The sequence below is a fragment of the Pleuronectes platessa genome, chromosome 16 (genome assembly GCF_947347685.1).
Source record: "Pleuronectes platessa chromosome 16, fPlePla1.1, whole genome shotgun sequence".
NCBI lineage: Eukaryota > Metazoa > Chordata > Actinopteri > Pleuronectiformes > Pleuronectidae > Pleuronectes > Pleuronectes platessa.
Window position 1 is genome coordinate 15527841 of NC_070641.1, and position 17691 is coordinate 15545531.

At 45.9% G+C, this 17691-nt stretch overlaps 1 long non-coding RNA gene across 2 annotated transcripts in view; it reads right to left on the reverse strand.

The window, feature by feature from the left end:
• LOC128459073 (uncharacterized) overlaps positions 1-11391 on the reverse strand; it is a 53219-nt gene extending 41828 nt beyond the window's left edge. The window contains exons 1-3 of one of the 2 annotated variants that reach the window (XR_008342096.1): positions 11161-11391; positions 10374-10492; positions 9219-9947 (exon numbers count right to left, since the gene is read on the reverse strand). This is a non-coding gene — a long non-coding RNA (uncharacterized LOC128459073). The other variant, XR_008342097.1, reaches the window with a different exon arrangement.
• Between the last annotated feature and the right edge of the window lie 6300 nt (positions 11392-17691).

Genomic DNA, 17691 nt, shown 5'->3' on the forward strand with positions numbered 1-17691 from the left:
CCGCTTGCAAAGTACAGAGAGACAGTGAACTCCAGAGTCAATTATTAACTAGACGAAGGTTTACTTGAGCCACCGACGAGACAGATATCCACTCAGACTTCCTCCTCCATATCTCTACCTCAGCCTCACCTTCACCCCCCCCAACCGCTTTGCCACGCCTCGACCTATCGTCTGCAATGAGCAGCGCGGGGAAAAACAAAGATGTTGTCCCTTGAGGCAAGAGAGCTCCTTCAGTACCTGCCTGCCTGCGACACGTCTGGTCAGGTTCCCAGTTCAACTGGTCTGCGGTAGCTGGTGTCAGAAGCTGCTGATGGATTAAGTTGATCGATTACTATGAAGAGATGATTAAGCTTGGAAGGATTAGGGAGTTGGCAAAGATAAGCAGCTAGGAGCAGTGTTGCAACCGTTCTGCTGCGGTGTTAGCAATTGCCACCGTGGAAAAGAATGAGATTTGACGCAGGTGCTAATGTCAACAAGCTCTCCACAAAGAGCTGAAAGTAAACTGTGGGCAGTGCAAGCTTGCACTTTCACTGAGAATAAATAGAAGTGAAATGGAAAGAAAGAAAGAAAGAAAAAAAGAAAGGAACAGGAGCAGAAGCATGTGGTCAACAGCTCTGATAAGGCCACAGGTCGAAATTTGATTTTGGTTCTAAGCGAGGAGAAGATAAAAGGGATTCTGAGGAACTGTGCACAGCGTTTGAAATATGACAAAGGTTATGCAGAAGGTCCGTGCCTCTGTTTGTGCGCGCGCAACTTTGTAGCACGGCTCTTTAAGGTGGCTAAAGTCCCCTAGAGGAGAAATCTGATTAGCGGTAGATTGGAAACAACTTGACATACACATGTACACATTGCAAGAGGTGTGTCCACACAAACACACAGGACTGATATACAAATGCACTAAAGTTACGCTGTGCCATAATTTACCTTGGAACTTAAATGCAACATGATGCAACAGTACCACTCCCATCGAGTTCACAACATGTGCACCAGTTCACAGAACACACAACTGAACAATTCACTTAGGACTAAGACTTCTTCCCATCAAAAAACTTTCCCATGATCTGCAACTGACAGGAACCTGAATAACTGCATACTCTCACATTTGATTTGTTGAAGGCAAACTGGTCCGAGTTCAACAATGTACTAAACACACTGACAGGAAACGGAAGACGGGGCCTTCCAAAATGAGCAACTTAAAAGAAACTGGTGAATATGCAAAAGGAATTTCATTTGAAAAAATCTGAGGCGGAGGAATCTAATCATATTTCGACACAGGCTGCAAGTTCACATACAGATCTGAAGGCAGAGAAGTTATTTGAATTTTTTGGCAGATTAGTTAGTCCAGTCAAATGCATGAAACAAGAAACAACAATTATAACAAATTAACACTTGGGCCACGACATAATGTGCTAAACTAACACCTGATTTAGTTTGGAGCTCAAACGCACTTATACAGAACACCTGCAGGAACTGAACTGCATCTGACATGATGTTTGCATTATTGTCACACAAACACAGACGGCCCCACCTGTTCCTTAAACATGTCAGCAGTGTATTTATTCATTCTGCCCTGCGATGTGTGCACCGCTCGCAGAGGTGGAGCAGAACCAACAAAGAGCTGAAGCACTTGCCAAGTCTTCTCGTCAGGAGTCAAACAACACAAACAAACTGAATGCCGAAAGTTGTTTGCTGCTTTTTCACTCGCTGAAATATAAATACCCCCAAGTTTGCTGATATTATTCTGAAAGCTCTTGCGTAACCTCTCCGTGCACAACAGTTGACTCTCTCGGTTCAACAGCATTTCATCTCGTAAGGCCCGGCAAAGGGTTAGCGACAGATGTACAAAGTGAACAGTTGGCTTTATTGAAGTTCACTCTGGGTTTACGGCTGTCGGTACACACAGAGGCACACGGCTACTTTGATCTTCAAAAGGTAGATGAGCTAGAATGAGGGGCAATAAGGAGATAATAATGCCGGGCTGCATCCATTACTCCAGAGATCAGAGGGTTACTCACATGCAAAGTAAGTTTTGCTTTCCTCAGGGATGTCGCTTTTCTCGTGACTACACATTGCCATCTAGTGGTAAAACAAAAGACCAAAACTTTCTCCACCAGAGAGTCAAACAGGAATGCCTTGAACGTACTGTGAGATTAAAAACTGTTTGACTTAACGTATTAATTTAGAAATATGTCATAAGAGTCCATTAACAGTTTGTAAAAAAACATTTTAGCAAAGGAGAGATTTGTCTTGCACTAGATTTCACAAGTTTCCTATTTAACTTGTTTATTTTAAACAGTGAAAAGTTAAAGACATGAACACATGCTGTGGACTGGAGGCGTTTATAAATATATCATCACTGTGGACGTCAAAGAAAGAAAAGGTGTAAAACTCAACCGCTCTATGAACTGTAGAGGATAACTGTTCACACAGTCTTATGCAAGAGAGACACCTAGTGCATAGCAAGGTGAACTATGATTATATGGCACACACCAATAAAAGAATGAAGCTCTGCTGTGATATGGTGTCAAGTGAAGGAAAAACTAAACGGATGAATGGTAAGATCGATATATTGTACATCAAAACAATTTGATCTAAGAATGTTTTCAATTAAATATGGTATTTGACTTCATCCAGTGCAATGCAGGTGATATAACACAATATCTTTCACCCCACGGAGGAAAATATATAATTATAATAATAACAAATACTAACAATAGTCTATATAGCCCCTTACAAAACACAGTGAGTGATCTGCAAGATAAACATTAAGAACTACTACCAAAATCAGAAAGAGATTTAGGAAGTTTAAAAGTCACACATAAAATGACAGAAAAATAAGAGTAAATGAGTTACAGAGGAGATACAATATATATCTTCAAGACCCACCATATTGTATTGCGCTGTAATGTAACTTACAGTGAGTGTAATGTTTCAGGACAAGTGCAGAATGGCGACCTCTAGTGGCGACATGCAGTAAAGCACATGTGAGTTCATAATTTCCAGAGTGATGCATTAAACAGATCTATAGAGCAACTGTTTTAAAAATTTTAAAGTTGAAGACTGATCCAGTTAAAATACACTGATGAATTGTTCAGTACAATTGGAAATGCATTAAATATATTGATCTGCCTGGTTTTTCCTTTAGCTCCATCAGTTGCACTTTAGATGCTGAGAATCTTGGTGTATATGACCTGTTAAGATACATTGTGCTAGATGTTTCTTGGATTTAAATTTTTCTGTACTTGTTTATTAGAGTAAAATCATATTTTTATATTTCAAGGTTGGATGGAACACATCATATGTGTAACTCATCCAACACATGTGTTGGATGAGACACTGATCCCAATGGTGGCCAATGTAGACATACAGTTAGATTCTGTTTAATTTCAGAGTTTTTTCAAGGTTTGTTTGAAATTTAAAATCACTGAAAAATAATTAAGAGGTGTAGTTTTAATGCAGTTTAGTAACCGTGTCTCTGTTTGTATTCAATCAATCAAATATTCAATACTGCTGGACAATCGAATTTAAATTAGAATAGCTTCTTCTTATCTTCTTTATTACTTTAGGTGATTGTTATCATAAACTTTCCCAATGTCCCGACTAAGGATCATTAGCACCACAAATCTTAAGTGGACAAACGAGGAACTGCAGCACAGCAAACTATTATACTGTTATTGCATACGCTGTCCACAAGGGCGCAGCAAAGTGTTAGATATAATCGCAGTCATTTTCACATTTCAACCATAGGCTGCACTGCAACATCAATAGTCTTCCAATGCCACAATAAATCTTTTTTGGAGGGGAAAATATATATATAAAATACTACAATGTTAAAAAATCGAATTGGTGAAGCCCATCAGTCAGACATGATGATTTTAAACCTCACAATCCAATCAGCCACAGCACACAGGGAAACATGGCTGCGTGTCTCTCAGTGGGAGACGAGTGATGCCCTGTGATGACAGCCTGAGGTCTGGACAGCTTCCAGTCGTTTAAGCTGTCATCACAGCGCTTTGGCCCTGAATGCTTATCTGAGCGTCTGGTCAGAGACACCGAGGACAGCCTCCAACCCGGGAGCATCCGTCTCCCCCCCACCCGGTCCCCCAGTCGCCGTGATAATTTGTCTGCACCTTCTAAATGTCAGGACTCCTAACAATCCAGCTTAATTGGACTTTTTTTACATGGAGAGAAGAGCAACTCGGCCTCATTCAGTCCCCTTTAAACAAGCCAAATAAAACCAGCGCTGAAAAGCTGTCAGTGTCACACGGATGTCCCACACAAGCGCAGGATTGGACACACACACACACATATCCCCACACACAGTCAACCGAGGAGCCTGGTGGTCCCGCCGTGTCCCAGGGAGGTCACACAGGAAATTTCACGCTCCTCTTCACACTGAAAATGTGTCCTTTATCCCCCCCACTGAGGAAGAAAAGGGAAGGGAAGAGGAGTGAAAGAGTGGATCGAATGAGGAGGGAAAAAGAAAAGAGAAGGCCCAGACTCCTGAATGAGGATGGCTTACTTGTGTAGGTGTGACTCGCTGGAAACCGAGTGACGCTGCCATGGTGACCCACACCCAGCGAGAGTAAAGGACCCGGTGTTGTCACAGGTTCGGTGGAATGTGACATTTTTGAGACCCGAGCACAAAGGGAGGAATTTTCCCTCCAAAAACGGAAGCGTGAAAAGAACAAGTGAGGTCGGTGGGAGACGCAGAACCGAGGGAGGAATGTCTGGCATTTGAAGCGTTGGAGATTATTTTTGATTTTGTGCGTGCGAGGCAGGTGAAGGAGACACCCTGAGGATCCACCCTGAACACACACCTGTCTTCTGCTTGTGCAAACACACACAACATTTTTTTTTTTGACTCAAATCTAGGGGTGGTTGCTTAAATCTCATCACTTTCTTTGTATTGTGCGTGGGAAGAAAACCCTGAGCTACTGTCTGCACCGCAAACTACCCCCTTCCTCACATGCACGTATTCCCAGTCTCACGTTGGGACTATTCTAGGGACCTCTCATCCGCCGCTGTCCTGCAGATCCATAGTGTCCTCGTAGTGAGGTGGGTGGTGCAGGCAGCCGTCCTGCGGTGGTGGCATGAATGAAGCGCTGTCTCTCTCTCTCTCTCTCTCCCCCCCGTCTGTTGGCGTCCGGGCCGACAGAGATGCTCCTGTGCTGCGCTGTGTGTATTCACTGTTTACCCTCCCTGTGTGGACGAGGGCACGTTGAGGACAAGACCCTCTCCTCCCCCCCCCCCCCCCCTCCACCCGTCCCTCTTTCACCTCCCTGTGCTCTCCATCGCCCCAGTGCGCTCTTTCCACTGGCTACGCTCACCCAGGAGGTCAAGGGCAGAGAGGATAGCAGGATTTAAATGGAAGTCAGAGGACGTGTGCATGTCAATCGTTCATAAGGTGAAAGCACTGGGTGAGAGAGGGGGGGGGGGGGGGGGGGGGGGGGATCTGGGACCTTTTGAGTGTGACAACCAGAGGCGTCACTCGGAAGAATCCCCCACTCACGTTCACAGGCACAGGCTGTCCGTTGCCTTCAACTTGGGGGGGGGTACCCAACTGGGAGGGAGTACCCCCCCCCCACACACACACACACACTTGTCCACTAAGCTGCGGTTTCCCCGGAGGAAATCATCAATCTGCTGCCGTTACCCAGAAGCATTTACTCCTCCTCTCACCTCCCGTCGGTTTCTCTCCCTCATGAGCATCATTAGACGGCAGACAATTGTTCACATGCTGCACAGACTGGGGCAACGGGCAGGAGGAGAACGCCAAATGGCTAATTACAATCTGTAGAGGGGGTCACTGAGGACTACGGCGTACACATACTAACAGACCACTATAATTAATTTGCCCTGATTTCTCACCCTTATATTCTTTCTTTCAGCTTTTTCCTAAGAGCCGAATCTATCAACCATAACCTGGAACTAGCACAGAATAACCAAAGTGCTGAGAGAGAGAGAGAGAGAGAGAGAGAGAGAGAGAGAGAGAGAGAGAGAGAGAGAGAGAGAGAGAGAGAAAACACTTTACACTGTGCTCCCAGCTTTTCAAAACCGCTCTCCTTCTCCCTCCCGCACACATAAACACATAGGCACAAACACATACACCTCGGAACAAAGGTGCCATTTTACTCAGGAAGGGTCAGCAGTTCTCTCCATCAGACAGGGGCTTGTTCTTGGTCGGAGGCTGCTGCCCAATCTCAGGCCACCCTCCCATGGCTCCACCGGCCCCCTCTGGCCCCCCTCCGGCCCCCACCACCCCTGGAGACAAGCTCCCCATTGTTCCTGCACTACTAATAAATGACAGTTCTCCTGTTCAGACAAACTTTAGAGCCCATTCTAAAACACACACACACACACACACAGAAACACACACACAGCCCGGGTTTATATGCTGCTCTATATGAAGGGATACACAACAGCATTCTTTTTTTGGACATTTCTCATGGAGCTCATTAAAAGGTTATCGGACACTAACGATCGGGGGGTTTTCCTGCGATTTGAGCTTAGTGCCCCGCGGACCTGATGAGGTAATGCTGACGGCATATCTGCTAGAAAAACAGGGTGTAATTAATGCACAATAAATGTTTCTCTCGCTTTCCATTTACCCCCCCCCACCCCCATCCCCTGGTCGGAAACGGTCGTGACATCGAGACACAGTTCACCAGGAGGTCGCGCTGCTCAGACGGCGTTGTCACCTGTGTGCAATGTCAATTAAACACACACACACCGACACACACACACACACGCGCCAGATACGGAGCTCCATCAAGGCCAAGGACCAGAGGTGAGCGTTGAGTTTAGACATGATAAATCACCACTCAACCTAAGCCCATAAACACACCATTAACACGCTCGACCACAGCAACTTGATCTGTTTACCTTAACCACTGTGCTGGGGACTATTGCTCTCCGGGCAGGCGTGTGTTAGCATACCTGGGGGCCTGATGCACACGTCCATCACTGGGGCCGGCCAGCTCGGGCTCTGGGCCACAGAATGGTCTCGGCGGTGCAGCTCTGATGCCTCAACACTGTATGAGGTCATTTTTCCAGCACTTTGGGGGCTCTTTCATCCAGTCTGGGTTTTTATATAACTCAAGGGCCAAGCTAAAGAGCTCGATAGAATCCCTGAATTAGCACCTCAGGTGAGGAAAAAGCTCGACTCTGTTTAGTCTGAAGTGTGCGTGACCCAGTTCATCCAGGTGACATTGCAAGGGAATGGAAACTGGCTTTAAAACGGGCACTCAAAAATGTCTGCAGCAACACAAATCAGGCAGATGACAATAAGGCAGAACCTGAATTCGAAAGTTCCTCGGAAATGTTGAGTGGAGTAAATACAGGGTTGTTACGCGAGTCTGACCCTGGTGTGTGTATGGCTCTCTGCTGTGGTTCACCACAAGCGTATCATATGACGGCAGCGCCAGCACATTCAGCCCTGTGAGAAATTCCTGCTCCACTCTTCTCAGCTGTGGACCAAGACGTAAACAGAAAGGATAAAAAAGCAATTACATCCACCGAAATGCTGTGGCAGCTTTGAAGAGCCGACGGTGCACGCAAGTGGGCGTGTTTGGGCGCATCTGTGTTTGTGCGGAGCTAACGCGGCACAGGGGTGATGTCGGCCATGTGCAGGACAGATGCCAGGCGAGCAGGGGTCACGTCAACAGACATGCTCCCGCTCGGCCGTTCAAATGACAAAAGGAGGAGGAGGAGGAAGAGGCAGAAGTTGTGAGAAGAGGAGTTAGGAAAGAAAAAAAAAAGGGCCCAGTCTTTAGTCAAGGCCTGGTCACTGACACAAAGTCCGTCTTTGTCTGCCTCCCAGGGTGCCAGATAAAGGAATTCTTGTGTGTCGGGGGCTCTGACCGAGTTTATTTGACACTTCAGCTCCTTTTGTGAAGCAAGTGTCCCACCGTCAATGCTGGCCATGAGAGTCACTTGGCATTAGACAGAGGGTCCCTCTTCAGTGGAGAAAGGGGGTCTTGTTTGGAGAAGATTTTTAATGGAGGGGGTGTGCGGGGGGTTGCCGGGCTTGAGCGGGGGGGTGCCTCGGTCTGTGCGCTGCCCTGTGCACAGACATATAGTGGGGCTCTGTCCCCATGCCCAAACAATAGCTGGAATTCTTTTAGCGGAGGAAGTGGACGGGGTCGAGTGAAGGAAGAGGAAGGTGCTCGGAGAAGGAGGAAGCTTCATCAGATAACTTGCATGAACACACACCTTCTGTGAATGCAGTGCCATTATGTCACCGTGTGCGAATTAAAGATGGATGTGCCACTCTGCAGAACAGGTACAAACACTTCTCTGATAAAAATCCTCACCCTATGAAGGTTCATTGAATACGGTGGCGTGCACCTGCAGCTTCCACCGGCATTGGGCAGCTACAGGAGAAAATCTAAAGCTTCCACTGAATCAACCACAGCGCAGATTGGACCTGTGAGTGGGCCGGGTAAGAGCAGCTTGCAGTAATGACAGGTCTCCCTGAGCCCAAACAGATTTACTCCCACCTGAATGGAGTCACTGTACGAGCTGTGGCTGGAGTACAGGTTGCTTTCTGTGGACACTGTATCCACACAGTTCAGTTTATGGGCTCGCACCTGGACTTTCACGACTCAGGACAGGTCACGTCTCTGTGAAGGGGGGGGGGGGGGGGGGGTGGCGGACACTTTGCACTGCAGGTGTTGTGAAACGTGTTGAATGGGTGGGATTCGGCTGCTGGGGTCAGGCAGTGACACTGTTGTCAAGTCATGCGGCCAAAACAGAACGGAGACAGTGTGAGTCAGCGAGAGAGAGATGGTGCGTGCGCCAAATGAGCCCAGGGAGTAACGGAGCAGGGAACAGGTGAAGCTGAATATGTGGAGCACACAGCGCAGAGGATTGACTTTCACACCAAACCTCACCTCAGACACAGGTTCTACTCAGACCCCACCTATAGATACAAGATCCACTGTATTCTCATGGGAGAACTTTGATTGTTGTTTAATAGTAAAGTGGCCAGATGGGCGTGTAGGGTGAGAAACTCTGGTCAAAAACCAACAACTAACAAATAATCCTGGTTGATGAAATACACTTATTCCTCACTGGGACCCCTTTGGAGCACTGACTACCTGCTGCACATTGTGACAAGCCTTCATTACAGAAATTGATTTCTAACATAACCTCAGTCAGTTCTCCACATCTCACTGTCATGAGGTAGAAGTATGAATTTGAGTTCTCACACATACCTGCTGGATGAGTTGATTGCGTCCCGTCATTATCCACATTTGCTGCACATCTGTTGAGCATCACTCCCCGTCCCCCCAAAAAAGTATACTCCAGGATATTGTACCTCAAATCCACCATAAAGTATTTTCCATAAGAATATCATGGTATTGGCCATGTATGACACTGGCGCCCCACGAACACACGTGAAGTATCCCAAGAGACTGGTGTGTCCGGCACCCAGCCTGTCCAGCAGCAGGGACCGGGCAGCAGGAGGAACACACACCGCTCATCCCGGCACTTGATTTCCTTACATCCAACAAGACGACCCGGGGCCGGACTGTAGAATCCATCATCCAACTCCATTGTGAACAAGTTCTTCCCATAACAATATTAACTCCACACGGGTCAGTGCTGTAAGGTCAGCGTGTAATTCCTCCTGATGCGTCCGGGGAACCCGTGCGTAAAATGATTTGCGCTCGGGCAAATCAGGCAGAAAGCTCGGAGCGGTTACTTCCACGAGCAGGAGTTTAAAAAGAAAAAGTTAGTGCTCCCCCCTGGTGCTCCAGTGCGGTGATGTTCTCAGCTCCTCTGGCGGCGGCGGCGCGGTGCGCTCCCGTGGAGAGCCCGAGCAGCACTGAGCCATAGTTGGAGCCGAGCGCTGAAGCACATGCTGCGCTCTGCCCAACGTAGACGCGCAAGGCATGACGGTACATGGAGTTTTTTTTAAGTTGCTGCCAAAGAGTTTTGAACTGGAGAAAAGTATTACAGAATAAAAAAATGCAGAAAATGCATTATCCGGAATGATTATACATAAATCTACACATATAGACAAAACATATATATTTACCTGAAAATACAATAAAGTGATGTTAAAGTAATAGTTGAATGTTGTGTATAACTTTTGCCATCGAAGAGTAAATATAATTATGTTGGTCTTATTATTATTATTATTAGAAGTGGTAGTAGTATTATCAGCTAAGTAAGTTATTATGTATATAAGCTGGTATCATCTTGGTTCAATCACTTGTCATCTGTCAGTTTGATCCCTTGGTTGCGTGTGAGCCCTGTGTGAGCGGTAGGAGTGAGTAATAATGATCATCTGTCGCTGAGCACAGATACAGGGATGTCGGTGCCTTGAATCACCTTCCCATGAATGAATCTCTTGTCTTTCTTACCTCACTTTCATGTCCTAACCACCTCCAGGCTTGCTTGTATTTCTGGGATCATAGCTCTGCTGAAACCGCAAAACCCGGGCCGGACTCCCAGGAATGGAGCGCAGAGCCAAAGAAGTAGACTGAGAAATGAAAATAAGGTTTATGGTCATTAAATGCACATTAGAACAATCGTTTTCTATAACATGTTCTTATTTTTATTAGAATATGTTCTCTTCTTATTTGAATAAAATTTCAATATTTTTGTATTGTATGTACTTTAGCTCCATTTCTTGTATAAAAAAAGGTGCTGTAAAATTGAGTTAATCATCATTTGATAAACTTTTGGAAAAAACAGATTTTTAGCTTTGTATGTACAATAAGCAATAGATTATTTAATTGAGGACAAAGCTGTTATAATATGGAGGTAAACTTATAATCATAACATTAAACAAGTACTAATTTTGATATAATAACTTATATCTATACAGTACTTTTAAAGCATCGGAACAAACTGCTTTTGGAAAAAAGGGTCGAAATTAAATTTAGAAATCCACGAAACCCCCTTGATACAGGATAGATCCTGGAACCAGGTAGCATATATATCAAACCCCACTGAGCCTACACATTGATAATTTTATGTACAAGTACAGCACTTTTATAAAAACACTTAAACCAAATAGTCTGTCAAAGAAGACTAAACCAATAAGAAATTTAGTAGCCTATATTTTCGGGAAAGAACTCACAAAAAACTATATTTGATCAGCTTGTATGTCACATCGGTTTTGGGTGTTTGTCGTTTGTCTTTTACCTTCCCCTCTGACTTCTCTGCTCTCAGGCAGGTGAAGCTCCACTCCGCCTTTTCCTTCGCTCCCCGTCTGGCCCGGCTCCAACACAATCCAGGAGTACCTGAATTGCACGCGATTCTGTCAATTGCAGGTACTTGATGGCTTTCTTGTCTGCTGGGGCTGAGCAGTTGCTGGAGGTTTGCGCACACAGCATTGCGTGACTAGAGCTGGGGATGAAAACACAAAGACATTGTTTTCACTGATCAAACCCCCTTTATAGTAACTCAACAGCATTCCTGTCTCACATTCCTAAGCCACCGCTGCTGTGTGAAGGATTCTTTTTTTTTTTTCTTTTTAAGGAAAAGAAAAAGGGGGAATGGAAGAAAAGGAAGGTTGGACATTTATTTCTGGTTCACTGTGTTGACCTCTTCTTGCACAAAAGTTCTCCCGAGGCTCATTATTCATTAATCTGGGCTGATTTAAAGCATTAGTGGAGGTAATTATCTTGTAATTAAGAGGTAATTATCTCTTATCTAAACTATGTGATGAATTTAAACAACAGACTCAGCGCTCCCTCGTGCTTTCTTGCTCTGCAATGAGTCAGCATCACAACAGAGCTTAAATGGAAATTAAAATGCATTATCTGATGTTGTGTGTGTGTGTGCGTCAGCAGGCCCGACTCTGCGTCTGTGTCAAGTGTGTGTGTGTGTGTGTGTCCGCTCACTCTGCATCCTCCTCTACCGTGTCTCCACTGACGCTAGTGTGCGTGTATGTAGGTATGCAATGCGCTAATGTGCACACAAATATTTTCCAGATTGGTGTGACAGGGATAACCATATCCAGAGAGCACAAAGCGCTGCTCACAGAGATGGGACGAAAAAAAGGAGGAATGCATCAGAGAATTCAGGGAAAAGATGTTTCAGCAGCACAAACAAGTTGTTTTACAGTGCACCCCCCCCCCCCCCCCCCCCCCACAAACACAACCACAGACCCGGTGATACGAGGAGATCTCCTCTGCACAAAGGGCTCAAAGAGACGGCAGAGTGATCACCTGGTCTAGGTGGAACAGATCTAATATTTACTGGAAGTGATGACCTGTGCGACTTCAGCTTTCAACATACAAACACAGCGCGGAGGACAATGGAGTCAGTCATATCTCCAGTGTGTGCTCCAAGAGTGATTAAGACTGGAGGACATTCATTACTGGCCCGGCTCAGACAGAGAGGGGCTTCAGAGCAGAGCTCTTGTGTTGGACTGTTTGGATGTCCTCTCCCCTTGTATCTCTTTGACTACCCCCAACACAAGGCTCCATTCAACTGCACTGGGAACAAATGTTTCCTTATGTGGCTCTGAGTGCCCAAACTCAGAGCGGCAGGAGAGACGGGATGGAGAAGGTTACAATAACGCAGGCCATATTGCTGCTATTTAAAGACTCGGCCCATCTTATGGTTTGATGTGGGCTGCATTATTAGGAGTGGGAGTGGGAGGAGGGGGGGGGGGGGATCATGGAAACCAAGGGGTACATGAGAAAATGACAAGTATTTCCCAACAACAACATGCCCTCTCACTGGCGCGGCCCCCGCCACAAGCTCGCTCAGCCTGCCACACTCAGTTTCCTCTCCTCCTTTTTTTTCCCACCCCTCCACTTTTCATGGGAGTTATTGGTTCCACATCCACCTGGGAATTAATTTGGTAAATATCAGCCAGGCAACGCGAGGTTGGATTGAAAGTTGGCAGCTTATCTCAGGTCATATATGGCCGACGCGCAGACTTCCATCAGGTCGTTTCTTTTTTCTTTTTTTGGGGGGGGTGGGGGGGGGGGGGTTGTCTGCGTGGGAACGGGCAAAGTGAAGCCAACCAGGGGTCACGGCGAGGTTCTCAGTGTGACGCGCCCCAAGATTACTCATGTGAAAACTGGTTTAAATAAAAATGGCTTGTGCCTGCTCTGTATAATAAGACATAATGTGGCGTGTACCTCTTTTCTTTAGTATCATCCGGGATAAAGGGGCTAATCCTCTTGTGCTGCGGGGCTGATAGGACTGGACTCCCTCCAGCACCTCAGGGAGTCAGCTCAGTGGAGGGGAGGCTCTTTCAAAGGAAACCATGTAATCAATGACCACCACCAACAACAACTCCCCTCCCACCATGTTATTTTTCCACATTTGATTGGCGTTAACTGTTTAGGTAAATTATCCATCTAGCCATCCATTAGCCATACGGCTTATCCTTTGAGGGTCGCACAGGGGGCTGGAGCCTGTTTCGGTAAAATCATTCTGAGCGTATCACCGTGCTCCTTCCCCCCTCCCTCCCTGCGGGGCCTTTCCCCCTCTCACCCTGCGTTAAGATTAAAGCTGTAACAAGGGTTCTGATGCTCACTCACACAGATTTTCCCACTTGAGGAGAAATTAAATGAACTTTTGGCCCGGTCCTGGCAGTGCCGTACAGCTGACATGATTCACGACTCATTTCCTCTCCTTGCACAAGGGGAACATTTCTTTGGACAAACGAACCCTTGCTGGAGCCCCACAAAAGTGTCACCCATGAGAATTCACCCACAGGTGCCTTGGCTTATTGGGTTTCTGTGTCCTTGTAAACATCAAGTATGAAAGCACCAGTTATCAACGGCTAACACCGGAATTTCCTGCAGAAAAAAACCATGCAGCGAATGAGCAGCTGGACACCCAGACATGCAAATTTACCTGTGCATTTTTTTTTTTTTTTAAATTGCTTTGTAACTTGCAAAAGAGCCCGTAATAACTTTGCATTTGTAGTTAGGAAAAGGAGGAAGTGAAGTGTTCAAGGGGCAAATTTGTATCTGTAATCAGCACATAGCTCTTGTCTGCAGAAGCGTTTCGAGGTGTGTGATCTCAGTGGCAGTGTGTAGGCAGCTGGGAGTGTGGCAGGGCTATGCGTGACTAGGAGAAATACACCTGTCTCTGTGCTCAGGTACGGAGGGGGAGCCGGCACGCAGGGGCCTGCCAGCCGAACAATGCTCTCCATTGTACCTGCGCTCCGTCTGCAGACGCTCGCAGGAGAGGAAACCCTGAGCCCAGTGTGTGTGTGTGTGTAGCTCTCTCTCTCCCGCTCTCTCACACAATCACACGACACACACAGTCATATTATTTATAGTACACATATTGTGCTGACCGCAGGGCGCCCAGGGCTAAATCCCAGTAACTCTGTCTTTTACACGCAATCCTGACAATCACGGCTGTGATGGACACATTTTATTTACAGTTGCAGGGAGAAGAGCTGACAACATGAGAATGAGTGATTGTTTCAATGTGTAATTGTTCTCAGGGCGTCTTGTGTGCACATTGGGGGGAAATTAAAGTGTATGTTCTGAAAAATTTTAAGAAGTTTAGGATACTAGTGCAAAATAAAGAAGTCCAGTTTCTGCGTTTAAAAAGTTTTTTAATGGTGGATAATATTAAACGAGAAGATTCAGATGTGTTCCTGGTAAGACACATCGTAACAGGAAGTCCCCACTCGGAATATTAAACCCCCAGATTTGACCCTTATCAAGGAATCTATTATCATTCCTACAGCAGCCCAGGTTGTTCGTGGCCTTTTGTTCTCAGCCAGAGATAAGGTGAGATACTGTAGATGTGGAGACAGACGGGCAGACAGCGACCTGGAGAGAAGGCGTGCGAGAGGCCACCTGTCGGTAAACCACCGGGGGCGCTCAACGGTTTCCACAACAGAGGCTGACTTTCATTCTGTCTTGATTCTTTGGCCAATTATGATGAAAAGCGAACGAGGGCGACCGCAATGAGGGGGGGGGGGGGGGGTGCTGAACATCTGCTTCCAGAGGGGTTTGGTTCTGGGTTGAGTTTGGGGCGGACACAAGTACCCCCCTTCTGTCAAACCGAGACTCCAGCTGTTCCCCAGATGGGGTCAGTTACTCTGTCCCGAAACCTCTTTTGATCCCATCCTCTAAAAGTCACATCATATTTCTTCACCTCCTTTTTTTTTTGTGGTGTTTTTTCATTTATTCTTTTCCACGGGAATCCACAGTGTGAGCCCCGTCACACACTCATCTATTCCTGTTTAATTCCTTGAAGCGTGTGTGTGGGTGAGAGTGCAAGTCGAACACCAGTGGTATCTTAGACGAGCGTGTGTGTGTGTGTGTGTGCTCACTGACTAACGCAATACAGTCTTCATAAAGGTAGTATTGTTAAGTTGCGTGCGAAGCTCATGCTTTGGGCTTTGGGTCCCCGCCCACCCTGTAAACCACTGCCTTTTTTTTCCTCTCCTTTTTTTCCCTTCTACACCTTCCCCTTTCTTTTTGTTACAGGTAAACATTTGATGTCCGCACGCAATCCCCGGAGAGTCTCCTCCCCTTGTTCTCTCCTCAGCTCCCTGGTTTCCACTCGGCGTTACTCACACCCTCTCTCTCTCTCTCTCACACACACACGTACACACATCTCTCTCTCTCTCTCTCTCTCTACTTCACTCATGCACACTCAGACACGCTACCCTTCCCTCCCCATTCTTCTGACATTCCTCTCCTCACTGACTCAGCACCTGTTTCCTGTGGAGGTTATGAAGTTTCTCTCAGTATCTGAGTGACCGGCGGAATCGATCTCCCCCTATCCCATATACACATCGAGGTCTTACACACATCACGCTCCTTCTGCATTAATAATACATGTTATGTATGTTCTGGATCATTGTGGCATCTCACAATGTGTTGGACGTATCAGTAGAATGAGAGCCTGACACTTGCCACTATTTGTCCTGTCATAGCAAAGAAGTAAAAGTAAGTAAAGCATATCAAGTAAAGTTCAGTAAAGTCAGTGTTTCGCATAAATTAAAGCTAGAATGACCCTCAGCAGAGTTCATATAGACACCAAGGACCAACAGTCCCCTTGTGAAACCACATTTCAATTCACCAGCTCAGCTTCATCATGATTCATGAATTATTCCTTGAGAAATCAACAAATATATTGAACAATGGCAAATCTCGCAATGTCAAAGAAAGTGAAAATACATTCCCCTCCTGATCCGAAGCCGCGCCAGAATTTTATTCCTTGGGTCATAAAAATAAAACAAATCGGTTAAGTATTTTCTTGCATTATTGTGTTAACAAAATACAAACACAAGAAAACTGAAAACATAACCTCCTTGGTGAAGGTAGTAAAACTATAAAACTAGCAATAAACAACATATATATGCAATAAAAGACAGCCGGCATAAAAACAATAAAAAAATGTTTTCAAACGCTACAATGCACAAGGGGAGACAACAGCCAATATGAATAAATAGGTTTTCATGTGTCTGTTAAAGGCTTCAAGATGCTGCCGAGGTGATTATGAAGAGCTGGAGCCACGATGACCAGTTAGATGCAGTCAGAGGACATGACCTACTTTACATATACGAATGGAGAGGGTCAGAAAACACGTTCAACCAAAAACCTAAACTTTATAATATAACCAATTAAAAAGTAGCGAATCCCAAATTCACAAACCTTAGCAAGAGCATTTTAAATTAGAACTATATAAGAGGTTTCATTAAGTGCAGTGCAAACATCTCTGTAGGGACAACGAGCCCCAGATAATGCCCATTAAATTCAGCTTTTTTTATTATTGATTAATACCACACGACAATAAAAAGCACTTACCGATCGCTCTAAACCTTTCAAACGTTACGTGTTGTTGCCTCAAGGTTTTAAGTGCAGCTTTTGTAGAAGTCAAAATGTGTTAATAACATTCAACACATTTATTGGTGCGTGTGAGTGATTGTGTTCTAACAGATGTTTGAACACTGGGGGAAGGAAATTAAAACAAGTCCAAATCTGGGGTGCGGACTCCGGAGCTCTGTTACAAATGCCAATCTCAGTCACGCACATCCCTCGAGCAGCACTCCACAGCAAACTGCAGGGACCGCTGGGAAGCTCGCACTGGTTTCGGACGCGTCGTGGGCGACCGTCATGTCCGAGCATTGAGAAACACAAACCGCTCTGCCAGTGTTACCAGCAGCACACATATGATTTCAATCAGCGGGCAGAGAGGAATCTTTTTTTAGCTTGTTAGCAATGTCAAACACCCCCGACCCGCCCACACTTGCATGTCTGCACACATATTCCATGCTGCTTATTGACAAACCCCTGCATGAGGGCTAACTTAGTGCTTGTTATGAGATTTCAGACGAAGTCGAGCTGCACGGTTACCAAACAAACAGCAACGGCCCTTTATCCAGGTCTGGTCGCCCACGGGCCCAGATTCAGAGAGCCGAGTCATCCCCGGTCGTTTTATTTTGAAAAGTCAGGCGGTCAGAGAGGAAAAGAGAGTCCCATACAGGCATAAAAGAAATTATTTCAATCCCTACATTGTTGTGTCTCCTGTGATAATTGTGGCTGCTGCTCTCTGTCACCGAGGGGCTTTTGGCTCCCTCCAACCGGCCCCAATTAGCAGCGCTGCTGAGGTGCAGCGTATTATGCAAATACAAACAGTTACTGTACCAGCAGGAGGAGCCCCCACGGGGTAGCCTGCGACAAGGGCTATGCTAAATGAATATTAGATTTGTTGTGCCTACAACAAGTTACCTATTGT